The 16,862-nt window shown below is 44.7% G+C and overlaps 1 pseudogene; it reads left to right on the top strand.

Annotated features, from left to right (window-relative positions):
- Window positions 1-5,693: 5,693 nt before the first annotated feature.
- Window positions 5,694-16,862, top strand: part of LOC140361965 (uncharacterized) — a 15,029-nt pseudogene continuing 3,860 nt past the window's right edge.

Here is a 16,862-nt window from a genome sequence, read left to right as displayed (position 1 = left end):
GACCGTTTTAGCTCCATTTTAAAGGATACATACTCAAATGATGAAAACACCCCAAAAGACAACCTGCGGGTAATTATTTCATCTCTAAAGACAGCACAGACTCCACCCCCTTTTTTGTTTTCTCGTGTTTCAGATTCAAACTTAAAGTTGGGTGGAGCAGATTCTATCAGAACTACATTTCCTGTGTTTTTGTCAAGCCATGTTTCAGTTAAAACATAAAATCAAGATTATAAGAAGAAATAAAATTATTAATTAAGAGAGATTTGTTACATAAGGATCTGACATTTAGCACAGCAAGTTTCAGACTAGTTTCAGTGGGACTGGGCTTTATCTTTTCACAGGGAATATGAATCACATTTCTCAGATTGGGCCTGACTCGCATTTTGTTTTTCCATCTCTGTGATGATGTGACTACAGAAATAGCACTAGGGGGGGCTCTTTTTACATAGGGCCCCGGGTTTTTTTGATTTTTAATGTGACAATAAGTCCCGGCAACGCTGAGACCCAGTGCATCCTAGCTATGGGAGATACCAGGTGAAAGGCGAGGTTGGATGGGTGGTGGGGCTTTTGTAGCCAAGGAGAGTTTGGGACTAGGTGAGAGGCGAGGGGGGATGGGTGGTGGGGCTTTTGTTGGTGTAGTCGGCTTGTGCAGGGAAGAGTTGATAAGTATTGACATAGCCCTTGATCTTGCTATATTGGGCGTGAGTGGAACCATCTTAATGCCTGATTTGATCAGACTTTCAAAATGGCTGGGAAGGCCCATGGGTGAGAGTGGAGATGAGAAGGAGAATGATGAATCTTTAGTGGGAGTAGATGTTGCAGGGGGAACCCAGGGCTGGTGTGAAGGCAGGGGCGATGACAGGGATGTTGTTGGGCTTGTCACAGATGGGTCCAAGGCCTTTGAAGATTGTTCCTTTGCTGGAGGCGGTGGAGGTGAATGCGGAGCAGCTGGAGCTGAATCCTTTGCTGGTGGTGGTGGAGCAGCTGCTGATGAATCCTTTGGTGGAGGCTGAGGTTGTGGTGCTTTTGATGTTGAAACATTGGCTCGGTCTCTGGCTGATGGAGCAGGATTCTTCTCTCATTCCTCTCTTCTCTAACTATCTGCTCAGGACCCTGTCCAGGCCCAGTCCAATGCCTCAGAGCGTGGAGCAGGTTCTCTGTCAGCACCCTCACTCCACCTCTGCATAGGTGGGGGCCATTTCTCTTAAACAGGTCCTCTCGTTTCCAGAATAGATAGAAGTTCTCAATGTAGTGTAGTCCTCTCGGGGAACACTCTTTGGACAGCCATGTGTTCAGCTGAAGAAGCCGGCTAAACTTGTTTATCCTCCTGTCGATGTTTTGAAGAGGTCCACTTATGAATGTTTTGATTTCCATTTTATCAAGCACGTCGAATAACTTCAAGAAGTCTTTTTTCAAAACTTCAGTCTGTTCCCGCCGCATGTCCACTGCACCCACGTGCACAATCAGCTGTTTAGCTCCTCCATGCTTAGCCATAATATTTGGAAGGAGTGACGTCATCTCAGAAACAGTGGCGCTTGGAAAAGAATGTGTGTTTATCTTTTCATGCGTCACGTGACTTATCGCGCCGTCCCCAACTAAAACAATCTTCGTGACCTTGGCTTTTGGCACAGTTCCTCCTCGCTGTATTTTGGCCACGTCATCTTTCCTTTTTTCATTTAATTCCATCTCTGAAAGTGGCAAAAATCTGTTGGTGAGCTGTATTTTAGGCGACTTCACGTTATCTTTGTATCTTTTAGGCTTTGCTCCAAGTTTGTTCCAAGAAACAGCCTGGTCTTTCTGGTTTTTAGACAGTTTTGGAAACGACACAGAGTCACTGCGGTTTAGGTTGAAAGTAGCAGTTTTTCTTGTAAAAAGTGTGCTCTTCTTACCGTCGGTTGACACAGGAATGGTATCGTGAATAACTTTTTCAGATTCCAAAACAAATATCCGTGTTTTCAGCTCATCAATTTCTTGTTGATATTTCCGACAGCGTTCACAGTCTTTCTCCCTTCTTCTCCCGGACATGTCGCTGGCGTCAGATATGTCGTTAAAACTGGAAAAATGTTCTTAAAATCCTTGGTTTACTTGAAAAAGTCTAAAGCAAAAATGTTTGGAAGACAAAAACTGATTAAAAAGCAAAATAAATAAGGAAAACAGCGATAGCAAGCGGAGCGAACAAAAAAGCGTGTGCACTCGGAGCGAGCAAAAAAGCGTGTGCCAAATAAACAAACAATATAAATCAATATAAAATCAATCAATGACACATTTGGTTACACAGGCTGTGCCTGGGCTCAACTTAGTTAAAAGAAATGCTGGTATTAAGAATTAGGTTTTGATTGGTTTTGGGGAATAATTTAAGGGAACCTGTCTTTAAATGCCACTCTGTAAATGTCAGCCACTCTCAGGTCTCACGTGTCCAAGGAAGATTTGGAGCGAGGCCTCCCAAGTCTCTGCGTCCTCAGAGTTCTTTGCGTCCTTGGAGCTGATGCTTGAGCAGGTTTAGCATTCGAAGAGTTTGATGAGTCCAGGGTTCGTTGAATTGTGCATTTTTCGATGAAGATGTTCGAGTTGTTTGGTGAAAGCCGAGTTTGGAAGACAATGGAGCCTCACTGGTGGGGGAGGGGCCCCTGCGGGGGTCCCTGACCCGGTGTGTCGTCCTGGCAGGTCACGATGGAAGAAGAGCGGGATTAGAACTGAGTCTGCTCTTTTATTGACCTGGGGGGAATGGCCTAGTGGGAGTGGCTTTAACTCTTGGTCAAACTTATTCTCAGTTTGGGCAAATTTAACTCAAACCAGCAAAAATAACATGTGACTATAATAAAATACACAACATTGTCAACAAACACACATCAATAGCAGGTAATGAGAAAGTACATTAAGTACGACATGAACACACTTCAAACCAGTTCTTGTGGCAAACGAAACTAAAACATGATTTAGTCACAAGTTTAATCACACAGTCAGCATCAAGTTGGTTTAGATGTGAAATATAGTCATTAAGAAACTTAGTCCTGAGGAATGTCTCTTATCAGATTCAGGGGGAGGGGCTCCGGTGAGGACAGTACATTTGTATATGTATTCACCAAAATCTATTTATTGTCATGGCTCAATATTTTAGTGTTATTATTCAGTGTTTTGTGGTTTATCACAAATAAAATATAAAAACATAAAAAATGTCTAGTTTGTAAACTTTTTCACTGACAATGGAAATAATTCAGATTCTTATTAAGTACATGGAATGTATGATCTAAAATGTATTTCTTAAATTACGCCAAATGCCAATCATTCTAGTAGAATGATTCTACAACATGTCAATTGTATTCAGATGACATGTTTATCTATCTACATGCAAAACAAGCTGAAAGTCATGATTAAGTCAGTATTTAGGCTGCTTGCCTGTGTAATACATGATAAAGTCAGTATTTAGGCTGCTTGGATGTGTAATACATGATAAAGTCAGTATTTAGGCAGCTTGTATGTGTAATACATGATTAAGTCAGTATTTAGGCTGCTTGCATGTGTAATACATGATTAAGTCAGTATTTAGGCTGCTTAAAGTCAGTATTTAGGCTGCTTGTATGTGTAATACATGATTAAGTCAGTATTTAGGCTGCTTGCATGTGTAATACATGATTAAGTCAGTATTTAGGCTGCTTGCATGTGTAATACATGATTAAGTCAGTATTTAGGCTGCTTAAAGTCAGTATTTAGGCTGCTTGTATGTGTAATACATGATTAAGTCAGTATTTAGGCTGCTTGCATGTGTAATACATGATTAAGTCAGTATTTAGGCTGCTTGCATGTGTAATACATGATTAAGTCAGTATTTAGGCTGCTTAAAGTCAGTATTTAGGCTGCTTGTATGTGTAATACATTATTAAGTCAGTATTTAGGCTGCTTGCATGTGTAATACATGATTAAGTCAGTATTTAGGCTGCTTAAAGTCAGTATTTAGGCTGCTTGTATGTGTAATACATGATTAAGTCAGTATTTAGGCTGCTTGCATGTGTAATACATGATTAAGTCAGTATTTAGGCTGCTTGTATGTGTAATACAGATAACAACAGTGATGGACATGAAACGTAACCTCAATTAGTTTATACCTGGCAAACCATACAATTTCCTTGCTTTCCTTCCATAGCATTTGTTATGTTCTTTCAGTTTTTCAGGCATAAACATTTCAAGACATCGCTTCTGAGCAGTAGATCCACGGCCCTCAGATGCACGGCCCTCAGATCCGTGGTGGTCATTAGTTTGATGATCTGTTCAGTTATTAAACCTATGGATCCATAGTTTTACGCCTACAGCTCGTTCATGGCATTTGGGCTCGTTCACATCACCTACACGTGCTCTGATTGGTCCAGACGGTCACCACGCTGACCAATCAGCGCACGAGCTGGGCTAGAGCGGCGAGCTAGAGCGTAGCCGAAGCCAACAGCTTAAAAAGCGTTTTTTAAGACCACTGAAGAATCTTAAAATTAGAAAAAGTCAATGACCCTAAAATAGGTAAGAATTGCGACATTTGCTCTAGCTCTAGGTGCTCTAGGTGCTGTTTCAGCCGAAGACGAGCAGTTTTTCGTTACATTGCGCTTCAGGGGAAAAAAAGCTTTCTGGGCCACACAATTTCTTTGGCTGCAGTACCAATGGAGTAGCCACTGGGGGTGGTTGCGACATGCTGCCGCTAGCCCTACCCTATCCAGATAATATAATAGATCCATGCTTGGACCACTCTCCAGAGAGCGCGGCGGAGGGGGCGGACGCGTTCAGCCCCGTCACGCACCGCCGCCTGTGCTGGAGCTCCGGATATATCACAAGTTTATTGTGTTCCACGCACGCTGTAGAATTAACATCTGCCAAGAATTTCCAAAGGTAATTGTTTTGTAGTGTAATTAATTAGAATTGTTACTGATTGTATGGTAAACATTAAGCCAAATATCCACGGCTCCTCTCACCCCCCTTCCACCCTCCTGGAAGAGGGGCTGAAAACAGGGAAATATGCCACGTGCTGACGCTTTGCTGTGGGAAGGCCCCATCTGTCTGCTCATCCGAGGAGAAGGATATAGACTGTACTCTCGCTAAAAACTGCAGGAATCAATCAAAAAAACATTTTGGGCACATATATGAGGCACCAATAGCACTGTAAGAAGGTCAAAAGCTCTGAAAAGTCTGATTTTGCATGATATGGGACCTTTAAACCCTATGATTGGTAAATTATCAAAAGCAATTTAATTATGATTACAAAATAACTAAATATATATATATATATATATATATATATATATATATATATATTAGTAGTATTATTATTACTTTATGTTTCCAGTGAAAAATTTACACTTTTTGTCTATCTGCTTGTACTGTATTATATTTTATTCATTAGAGATGTTTTGTTCAAATTATGTGGATAGCCGACCATTTACCAAATACATTTATTGCTTACTTTTAGCCTACTCGGGTAAACGGGTTACTGTAATTATGTTTTGTTCTACATGAGTAGTATTTAGTAAATGTACTACTCTTGCTTGATTGGCCTAGAATTTTTGACCACTGCATTTGCCATGTTTTCAGTAACAATGACTGGCGCACTGAGTCAGGACCATGGTCAGGGCTGATGTTCCTCGCTCTGCCTTTGAGTCAAATTAAAAAGCTATGCCGCCCTCTAGTGGATAATTCACATTATACATATTGTTTGGAGCACACGGAGTCTGCTGCTGGACTCTCGGCTTCATCTCTTTGCTCTGATTAAACCCACAACGGCTCCAACTCAACACAGCCGACGGTAAGAGGAGACTGACATTATATTTGTACAGGAATTTGTTTAATTCACTTATATCCAGCGTTTAGGCCATAGTTTTAACTTGTTTCTGACGTTAGCTAGTCGGCTAAGGCTAGTCGGCTAACGCTACAAACCTAAAACAACAACACAAATGAAATGAAAACTCTTTTTATCGGCTCTGCTGGATGTGAAGTGAAATACTGAGAGTGTGTTTCTACTATTGTTTTACACATTTATTGCTTTTTATGAAAGATATACGCGATTTTACCGTTGTCCCAGCAACAATACATAGCTTCACGCTGACGTCGTCGTCATCCGGGTCACTTGACCTAGTAACGGGGGCCGTCAGTTTGCGAGGGGGAAACAACGCCTTAACTACCACGTGTCACGCGGTTACGCAGAGCATTTGGAGCTTCAGAAAAGCATCGTTATGAGCTGAAGATATCACACGCGGGGCTAAAATGTTTTTCGAGGTGGGCAAATAATCATATACATGTTTTCTTCTCAATCTTGAGTGTTGATAAACTAATATGTCTGTTTGCCGTAACCCGACCAACCCGGCGTGAAACTAGCCTAATGAATTTTTTTTATCAGCATTTTGTTGAAAAAACATCGAATTATATTATTTTTCAATTATTTCGCCGACTCACCAACTGGACTTCCCTAAACCACCGTGTCGAATATTTTTTATCACGCTTGTTATCCTTATAGCAAAGATAACGCAAAGCATGTGCGTCTTTATAGTCAGTCCCCCACATGCGTCTGTGACGAAACAGACCGCGAGTTAGTAACGACATATTTAGACGTTGCTGCGCCTCTGTCGGCGCCGCTCAAGTGTCCATAGGACATGCCAGGCTCTGTCAGGGTGTTTTACGCAATGCATTCTGGGATTGACATAAGCCCAGTAGCGTCATCACAACAAACATGGCGGCGCCCGTGTCCCACGCATGTTCGCTCGCCTTCGCTACCAAAATAAAGGATAGCGGCGTACAAAAGGTCAATTGAAATGTCTTAAAATCGTGAAATTTAGTCTCATGATCGGGTTGATAGAGACGTTTTCCGTCATTGACTGTTGAAGCCTGACCCCTGGTGGTCACTCCGACTTTAAAAAAGGACAAAATTTTGATATTTTTTTTGCCTTCAAAGTAAAAAAAATAAGAATTTGCCTACCGACCGAGGCACTTGAAAAATGTTGACTCGGGTTACAGCAAACAGACAATTAATTTGGGGTAGCCTCATGAGCTAGTGTCTGCAGAGAAAGATTGATCTAGATTGATAATAAACAATAATTATGCTAACGAGGCCTACATGAACTCACAGTTTCAAAAATAACGACTGCAAACGTAGCTCCACGTTGATTTTGTGCTCCATGTCTTTCCATCTTCGACTCGTTTGATCGCTTGTAGCCACTGAGTTTGTATTTGACCTTTTACTGCTGGGATAATGTAGAAAGAACATCCAAAAACTGAGTAACCTTTAGGCATCAACACTGTTTTAGTGTCCCAGATCGATCAGAATGACAGCTAGCTCACTATGTAGTCAAGGTGTCGTTTCCCCCTCGCTAAATGGCGAGGGGCAAGCAACCCGGATGTTGTGACGTAGCGTGAAGCTATATATTACTTTACATATGTATTGCTTTTTATGAAAGATATACACGTTTTTACCGTTGTCTCAGCAACAATAGACTCGGCAAACTACCGGAAGTTGAGGAGGACGTTTTTTTGTGTTTGTGTTTTTAATGAAGTAACTGTTGAATTAGAAAAATAAACAATGAGATAGAATAAAATAAACTTGGATAAACCAAAGTGAAAGTAGCTTCACTGAGATGAAGCCCATGACAATTTCATAGATTTGATTCAACTCTCATATTAAAGGTCTGTTTTTTTAAGTTATACTATTGTAATTTATTTTTATCATTTGATAATGAGTCATCGTTAATTACATCCACAATTGTTCTATTTCCATCTTGACAAAAAAGTCACGTTTTAGAAGGTTTGAGTCAAATTTTCATTCTTTCTTTGATATGGATCAACAGAAAAAGTGGGTGGAGCTTGTGAACAATATTGACAGTTTATGAACACAATGAATATCTTATGCTCGCCACATTTAAAGATACTAAATGTTTTTGCTGAATGTTCCTGTTTCTGTTTGCTTGTTCAGACATTAGCCACTTGCCTGTCACAAGACGGTTATGAAATGATCTCAGGTGTGAACTGTTGTCCTTTTAGTCAACTGACCCAAACTACCATTTTTAGAGCCAATTACTTTCCCAGGAATGTTGTGTAGGAGCATTACGACCCCTGCTGTCCACTTTGTGCCATGACTAAAACATATTTTAAAAAAAAATAAAAATGCTCAGATTGTTAAAAACAAAGGATCAAACCTGACTCTCCTACTTTACCCTCATTCACACAAACGCATTTAATTGATTCACTCTATGTTCATTGATGGTGCAACATCTTTTTTCTAAAATGTTGAATGTAAAAATGTTTGAGTGACAGAGCTCTGGGTCAGACTGGTTTGATACTGTCGGTCCTCACCTAACGCCAGGGCCTGTTACACTGTCCACATTCTTATAGAAACAGTAAAGTCTAGTTAATTTCAAAACTCACTGAAGCTTGTGAAAATTATTCTTATTTTTTCCATAACAACACCTCTCAACAGTGATGAGGAATTGACAAAAGTATAAGTTCTTTATTTAACGCTATTATTACTTTACATCTTCTTTTTTCTGTGTTCATGGCAGATCTAAAAGTCCATCAGAAGAATGGGGTTCGGCTGTGACCAGTGTGGAAAGACATGGAGGTCTGCTTCTGCACTAAAACAACACTACAGAACGCACACAGGAGAAAAGCCATACAAGTGTGACCAGTGTGGAAACAGTTTTTCTCAAGCAGGTCATCTCAAGATCCACACCAGAACTCACACAGGAGAGAAGCCTTTAGAGTGTGACCAGTGTGGGAAGGCTTTTAGAACACCAAATAATCTCTCGGTTCACTACCGAACCCACACAGGAGAAAAGCCATTCGAGTGTGACCAGTGTGGAAACAGTTTCTCTACAACAAGTGATCTCAAAAAACACATCAGAATCCACACTGGAGAAAAACCTTACAGCTGTGATGTTTGTGAGAAGGCATTTTCCCAGTTAAGCCACTTAATATCACACATGAGAGTCCACACTGGAGAGAAACCTTACAGCTGTGATGTTTGTGAGAAGTTATTTTCAGACTCGAGGTACTTAGTATCACATATGAGAGTCCACACTGGAGAGAAACCCTTCAGCTGTGATGTTTGTGAGAAGGCATTTTCCCAGTTAAGCCACTTAATATCACACATGAGAGTCCACACTGGAGAGAAACCTTACAGCTGTGATGTTTGTGAGAAGTCATTTTCAAACTCAAGTCCCTTAATATCACACATGAGAATCCACACTGGAGAGAAGCCTTTTGAATGTGACCAGTGTGAAAAGGCTTTTAGAACATCAACTGACCTCTCGATTCACTACCGAACCCACACAGGAGAAAAGCCATATGAGTGTGACCAGTGTGGGAAAAGTTTTTCTAGATTATGTTTTCTCAAAATTCACACCAGAATCCACACTGGAGAAAAACCTTACAGCTGTGATGTTTGTGAGAAGGCATTTTCAGCCTTAGCCACCTTAATAACACACAAGAGAATCCACACTGGAGAAAAACCTTACAGCTGTGATCTTTGTGAGAAGGCATTTTCCCTGTCAAGCACATTAAAGAAACACATGAGAGTCCACACTGTTGAAAAGCCTTAGCCTTATCAGTTGCATGTGTTTTCATATCATACATCTGCTGATGTTCATGTTAGAGGACACCAAATGGGTCCAAGGACCTGACCCCTGACCCCTGTGGAGAAGTGGAATCGTCCACTGTAACAAATCCTCTTGTTCTGCTGGATGGAAACTTTCTCAGGATTATGTCCTTAATGACTGTATTTCACATTTAAACTGACTTAACGTTTACTGTGTGATCTAAACTTGTAACTAAATCATGCTATAGTCATATTTAATGTACTTCCTCATGACCTGCTAATGATTTGTGTTCATTGACATTGTTGCAGTATGTTGTTATGGTTACATGTCATTTTGCTGGTTTAAGTTATAGGCACGCCCACTCTAGGCCACACCTCCAAGGTCGGATAAAAAGACCATTAAGCCTTTGCTTGCTCCTCATCTCTTCTTGATCTGAACCTCTACCGGGACACACCAGGTCGTAGATCCCAGGGGTCCCTCCCCCATCAAAGAGAGGCTTCCATTGTCTTCCACGTCTCAGCACCATGCTGCATCGTTGGACATGTCGGAAATCTTCTAACGCTAAACTCTGAGCAAAGACCAGCGCCACAGACAGCTCTAAAGACCCAAAGATCTCTGAGGAGGCCTTGAGCCACATCTCTGCCTTCTCTTGGACACGTGAGACCTGAGAGTGGCTGAGAGTGGCTGAGACTTGCAGAGTGGCATTACAAAGTGAGGTTCCATCCAGATTATTTTAGAATTAATCAAAACTTACTTTTCACTATCAGCATCTCTTTTAAATAAGTCCAGGTATAGCTTGTGTAATTAATTGCTCTGACATTTTTGTTTATTAAACAACACAAAATCATTCTGGTTTATAGACTTTTTTATTTATCTTTTTTTAGACTTATAATTGTCAGTGAATGAATCGATGCACCGACCGGGGACGCCGTTGTTCTACTGGGGGACTTCAACGCCCACGTGGGCAATGACAGTGACACCTGGAGAGGGGTGATCAGGAAGAACGGCTTCCCCGATCTGAACCCGAGTGGTGTTCAGTTATTGGACTTCTGTGCTAGCCACGGATTGTCCATTAAGAACACCATGTTCAAGCACAAGGGTGTCCATCAGTGCACGTGGCACCAGGACACCGGAGGTCAATGATCGACTTTGTTGTCGTGTCATCTGACCTCCGGGAGGCCTACTGACCTCGACTGGGGATGTCGTCGGACGGTGGAAGGAATACTTTGAGGACCTCCTTAATCCCTCAGTCACGTCTTCCGAAGAGGAAGCAGAGACCGGGGACTCGGGCTGGCTCGCCCATCACCCAAGCTGAAGTCACTGAGGTTGTTCGCAAACTCCTCGGTGGCAGGGCTCCGGGGGTGGATGAGATCCGCCCTGAGTACCTAAAGTATCTGGATGTTGTAGGACTGTCTTGGCTGACACGTCCCTGCAACATCGCGTGGCGATCGGGGACCGTGCCTCTGGACTTGCAGACCGGGGTGGTGGTCCCTCTGTTCAAGAAGGGGGACCGGAGGGTGTGTTCCAACTACAGAGGGATCACACTCCTCAGCCTCCCGGGTAAGGTCTATTCCAAAGTACTGGAGAGGAGAATCCGACCGATAGTCGAACCTCGGATTCAGGAGGAGCAGAGTGGTTTTGGTCCCGGTCGTGGAACACTGGACCAGCTCTATACCCTCCATCGGGTGCTCGAGGGTTCATGGGAGTTTGCCCAACCAGTCCACATGTGCTTTGTGGATCTGGAGAAGGCTTTCGACCGTGTCCCTCGGGGTGTCCCTCGGGGTGTCCTTTGGGGGGTGCTCCGGGAGTACGGGTCCGGGGGCCTTTGCTCAGGGCTGTCCGGTCCCTGTATGACCGGAGCAGGAGCTGTGTTCGCATTGCCGGCAGTAAGTCAGACCTGTTCCCAGTGCATGTTGGACTCCGCCAGGGCTGCCCTTTGTCACCGGTTCTGTTCATAATTTTTATGGACATAATTTCTAGGTGCAGTCAGGGGTCGGAGGGTGTCCGGTTTGGGGACCACAGGATCTCATCTCTGCTGTTTGCAGATGATGTTGTCCTGATGGCTCCATCAAACCTGGACCTGTAGCTGCACTGGGATGGTTTGCAGCCGAGTGTGAAGCGGCTGGGATGAGAATCAGCACCTTCAAATCCGAGGCCATGGTTCTCGACCTGAAAAGGTGGCTTGCCCTCTTCAGGTGGGAAGTCCTTGCCTCAAGTGGAGCAGTTCAAGTATCTCGGGGTCTGATGCAGTCGCTGCATCGGACTGTTGTGGTAAAGAAGGAGCTGAGTCGAAAGACAAAGCTCTCGATTTACCGGTCGGTCTACGTTCTGACCTCACCTATGGTCATGAGCTTTGGGTAATGACCGAAAAGACAAGATCGCAGATACAAGCAGTCGAAATGAGTTTCCTCCGCCGGGTGGCTGGCCGCTCCCTTAGAGATGAGGTGAGGAGCTCGGCCACACGGGGGGAGCTCAGAGTAGAGCCGCTGCTCCTCCAGCTGAGGTCGCTCGGGCATCTGTTCCGGATGCCTCCTGGGCGCCTCCCTGGGGAGGTGTTTCGGGTATGTCCCACCGGGAAGAGGCCCCGGGGAAGACCCAGGACACACGCTGGAGAGACTGGCCTGCGAACGCCTCGGGATCCCCCCCGGAGGAGTTGGAGGAAGTGTCTGGGGAGGAGGAAGTCTGGGAGTCCCTGGTTAGACTGCTGCCCCCGCGACCCGGTCCTGGATAAAGCGGTAGAAATGGATGAATGGAGTGAATGAATTGAGTGCTCCCCTTTCAGAAAATGAGTCTCAGTATGTATTAATGTTTTGCTGAACAAGCTATGTTCACATGTAAATGTACTTCATCTTCTTTTATCTTTTGAAATATGACAGCTTTTTTAAGATGGTTCAAACGAAGATAGAATTAGGTCTTGTTTGGTTAAAATTATATATTCTTATAGTATATATAGTCTTGTAGCTTCCGTTTCATGAGATGATGTTTTTACATGTTCTCTGAGAAATACATAATAAACTCAAGTATATTTCTATCTTCTAGAATGGAATAGCTTAGTCTAACTACTCTCTAACTGTTTGAAATATTTTGGTGGTATATGTATTGATAAAGAAATATTATTGTTTCTTCTTTTTATGTGCTTTTTTTACTTAATTCCATTACGTATCCTTTTATGTTACTAAAACCATTGCTTTATTGAGTTTAAATTCATACAATATGGGTTATTTTTTCATTATCATGTGCTTCCCCTGTTGTCCTTCCTGTTGCTTTTTCATTCTTTGTATAATCAACACTTCAGGGGTGCTTAACACTACCAACATAAAGGGTCCTTTTGGCCCCTGTTGCCTAAACTGTTGGTTTCCTTATGTCTCAAAGCTCTGTCCTACCAACAGAGGGTTTATGTGGTTCTTTTGTTTTTATTCAAATAATTCTGCCCGTAATGTTTTCCTGTAACATTCCACCAAGTGTTATTTGCATATCTTCACACCCCTTTTGTGTATTCAAGGCTTGCTTCAGGGTCCTCGCTGGGGTCATTGTTACTTTATTTGTATATAAATGATCTACAAGCAACACAAAGGGTCTGACGGTCACAGTCACTGTCCTCTCTCCTGCGTGGACAGTGTGCGGGTCAGTCCTTGTCCACGACGCCTTGCTCACCGTCAAACCCGAGTCATTCACGTGCCCACATGCTCACGCAGACCTGAACCATTTAAGAGCATCCAGGGGCATCATGGGAATTAAACTAAAAACTATAAAGTTATATTTTGAATGTATATGTACTTGCATTTGGAGCGTGTGCACACATTCTTGTACCAAACCGCAGCTGTTCAAAGCAGGATTTTTTATGTTTCCCATATGTGGCCATATCGCATGTTGGGCCGTCCTTAGGTCATGGTGAGCCCGCATTCTCATTGGCCATTCATAAAAGTGCCCCCCTGGTTCTTGGGTCGGCACTAGATCATACAGTCATAACTCACAGAAGTGACGTGGCCCTCGTGGCGGGCAGGTCACATGCGAGGTGTATTTTCTGTCTTGCAGCAGGATATTTCCAGATCCATGCTTGGACCACTCTCCGGAGAGCGCGGCAGAGGGGGCGGACGCGTTCAGCCCCGTCACGCACCGCCGCCTGCGCTGGAGCTCCGGATATATCACAAGTTTATTGTGTTCCACGCACGCTGTAGAATTAACATCTGCCAAGAATTTCCAAAGGTAATTGTTTTGTAGTGTAATTAATTAGAATTGTTACTGATTGTATGGTAAACATTAAGCCAAATATCTGCGGCTCCTCTCACTCCCCTTCCCCCCTCCTGGAAGAGGGGCTGAAAACAGGGAAATATGCCACGTGCTGACGCTTTGCTGTGGGAAGGCCCCATCCGTCTGCTCATCCGAGGAGAAGGATATAGACTGTACTCTCGCCAAAAACTGCAGGAATCAATCAAAAAACCACTTTGGGCACATATTTGAGGCACCAATAGCACTGTAAGAAGGTCAAAAGCTCTGAATAGTCGATTTTGTATGATATGGGACCTTTAAACCCTGTGATTGGTAAATTATCAAAAGCAATTTAATTATGATTACAAAATAACTAAATACTAAAAGTATTATTATTACTTTATGTTGCCAGTGCAAAATTTACACTTTTTGTCTATCTGCTTGTACTATATTATATTCTTTTCATTAGAGATGTTTTGTTCAAATTATGTGGATAGCCGACCATTTACCAAATACATTTATCGCTCACTTTTAGCCTACTCGGGTAAACGGGTTACTGTAATTATGTTTTGTTCTGTTTTGTTATGTTTTCAGTAACAATGACTGGCGCACTGAGTCAGGACCATGGTCAGGACCATGGTCAGGGCTGATGACCATGAACACTGCACAGTGAAGGAGCAGCTATGTAACAAGGATATTGAACTATTGGCTATTGGCATGAGGCCATACTATCTGCCCCGGGAGTTCTCACATGTGATTTTGATCGCAGTCTATTTGGCCCCGTCTGCCAATGCTGAAGATGCTTGTGAAGCACTGCTCTCCTGCACTTGTAGGCTGCAAACACAGCATCCACAGGCTCTCTTCCTCATCTCTGGTGACTTTAACCACGCTTCTCCCTCTTCTGTTCTACCAACATACACCCAGTATGTTACCTGCCCCACCAGAGACAATAGAACATTGGACTTGTTTTTTGCCAACACCAAGGAGGCTTATTCTTCTTCCCCCCTCCCTCCCCTGGGCAGCTCGGACCACAACCTTGTACATCTGAGGCCTGTGTATGAACCCATCGTGCGCAGGCAGCCTGTGGTGTCCCGTGAGGTGAGGATGTGGTCTGCTGAGAGCGAGGAGGCTCTGCTTCAGCACCACTGTCTGGACTGAGCTTTATGACCCACATGGGGAGGACATCAACACCATCACAGAGTGCATCACGGACTACATCAACTTCTGTTTTGAGAACATTGTTCCCTCCCGGACGGTGCGGTGTTTTCCAAACAACAAGCCATGGATTAACCGTGAACTGAAGGCTCTGCTGAAGGAGAAGAAGAGAGCCTTCAGGTCAGGGAACAAGGAGGAGCTGAGGACTGTGCAGAAGGAGCTGAGGAGGAAGATCAGGCAGGCTGAGGCCGGCTACAAGAGGAGGATGGAGGAGCAGCTGCAGCAAAAGAACATTCAGGGAGTGTGGAGGAGCCTGAAAACCATCTCGGGCTTCAAAATCCCCCCCTGCCCAGACAGAGGGGGATCTGCCCTGCATCTGTTCCTCTTCGCTTATCTGCCCCGGACCATCAGCTCCCCACTTCGCCTGGACTCACCCATCCCCCCAGCACACGGTCCCCCTGCCAACCACTGACTTTCACAGCAGCACAGGTGAAGAGTGAGCTGAAGAGGATTAAAGTGAGGACCTGATGGCATCAGCCCCAGGCTCCTTAAGTCCTGCGCAGATGAACTGTGTGGAGTGATGGAGCATGTCTTCAACATGAGCCTGAAGCTGAGGCTGGTACCACAGGTCTGGAAGACCTCCTGTCTGGTACCTGTGCCTAAGACACCGCGCCCCAAAGACCTCAACAGCTTCAGGCCAGTGGCTCTCACGTCCCACTTGATGAAGACACTGGAGCGGCTGGTCCTGGACCACCTCCGCTCCACCGTGAGCTCAGCCATGGACCCGCTGCAGTTTGCATATCGGTCTGGCGTCGGAGTGGAGGACGCCGTCATCTCCCTGCTGCACCGCTCTCTCTCTCACCTGGAAAAGCCTGGCAGCTCTGTGAGGATTCTGTTCTTCGATCTTTCCAGCGCCTTCAACACCATCAGCTCCTGAGGGACAAGCTGGAGACGGCTGGTGTGGAGTACGACCTGGCAGAGTGGATCCTGGACTACCTCACAGACCGACCCCAGTTTGTGAGAGCCCGGAACTGTGTGTCTGACACTCGGACCTGCAGTGTGGGGGCGCCCCAGGGCACTGTCCTCGCGCCCTTTCTCTTCACCCTTTACACTGCAGACTTCAGACATGACACGGACAGCTGTGTCCTGCAGAAGTTCTCTGACGACTCTGCCATCATCGGACTCATCACGGACGACGATGACGCGGAGTACAGAGGACTGGCGCAGGACTTTGTGGACTGGTGTCAGCGGAACCACCTCCTCATCAACGCGGGGAAGACCAAGGAGATGGTGGTGGATTTCCGCAGACGCCACCCCACTGCCCCCTCACCAGTGAACATCCAGGGACGGGACATTGAGAGAGTGACTCATACAAGTACCTGGGTGTTCATCTGAACCACAAACTGGACTGGACTCATAACACAGACGTACTGTACGGGAAGAGCCAGAGTCGGCTCTACCTCCTGAGGAGACTCAGGTCTTTTGGAGTGACAGGGCCACTCCTGAAGACCTTCTACGACTCTGTGGTGGCATCGGCCCTCCTGTACGGTGTGGCCTGCTGGAGCAGCAGCATCACAGAGAGGGAGAGGAAGAGGCTGGACAGAGTCATCAAGAAGTCCAGCTCCGTCCTGGGCTGCGCTCTGGACTCGGTGCAGGAGGTGGGGGACAGAAGGGTCCTGGCTAGATTCACATCTATGCTGGACCATGAGTGTCACCCCCTGCAGGACACTCTCTCCGCTCTGGAGAGCAGCTTCAGTGAGAGACTGATCCACCCTCGATGTGTGAAGGAAAGGTTCCGTAGGTCTTTCCTTCCTGCTGCTGTCAGACTGTATAACAAAAACTGTTAGTACTGAACACTCGCAATACTGACCTAACCTAATACTGATGTGCAATTTTGTCATATGTGCAATTACTGTGAAATTCATGTGCAATCTATGTGCT

This window comes from Eucyclogobius newberryi, unplaced genomic scaffold, assembly GCF_026437365.1.
Source record: "Eucyclogobius newberryi isolate DKJ021-1_F unplaced genomic scaffold, fEucNew1.0.hap1 SCAF_1, whole genome shotgun sequence".
Classification (NCBI taxonomy): Eukaryota; Metazoa; Chordata; class Actinopteri; order Gobiiformes; family Gobiidae; genus Eucyclogobius; species Eucyclogobius newberryi.
The sequence above is the reverse complement of the archived record's forward strand: the minus strand, read 5'-3'. Positions and strand labels throughout refer to the sequence as shown.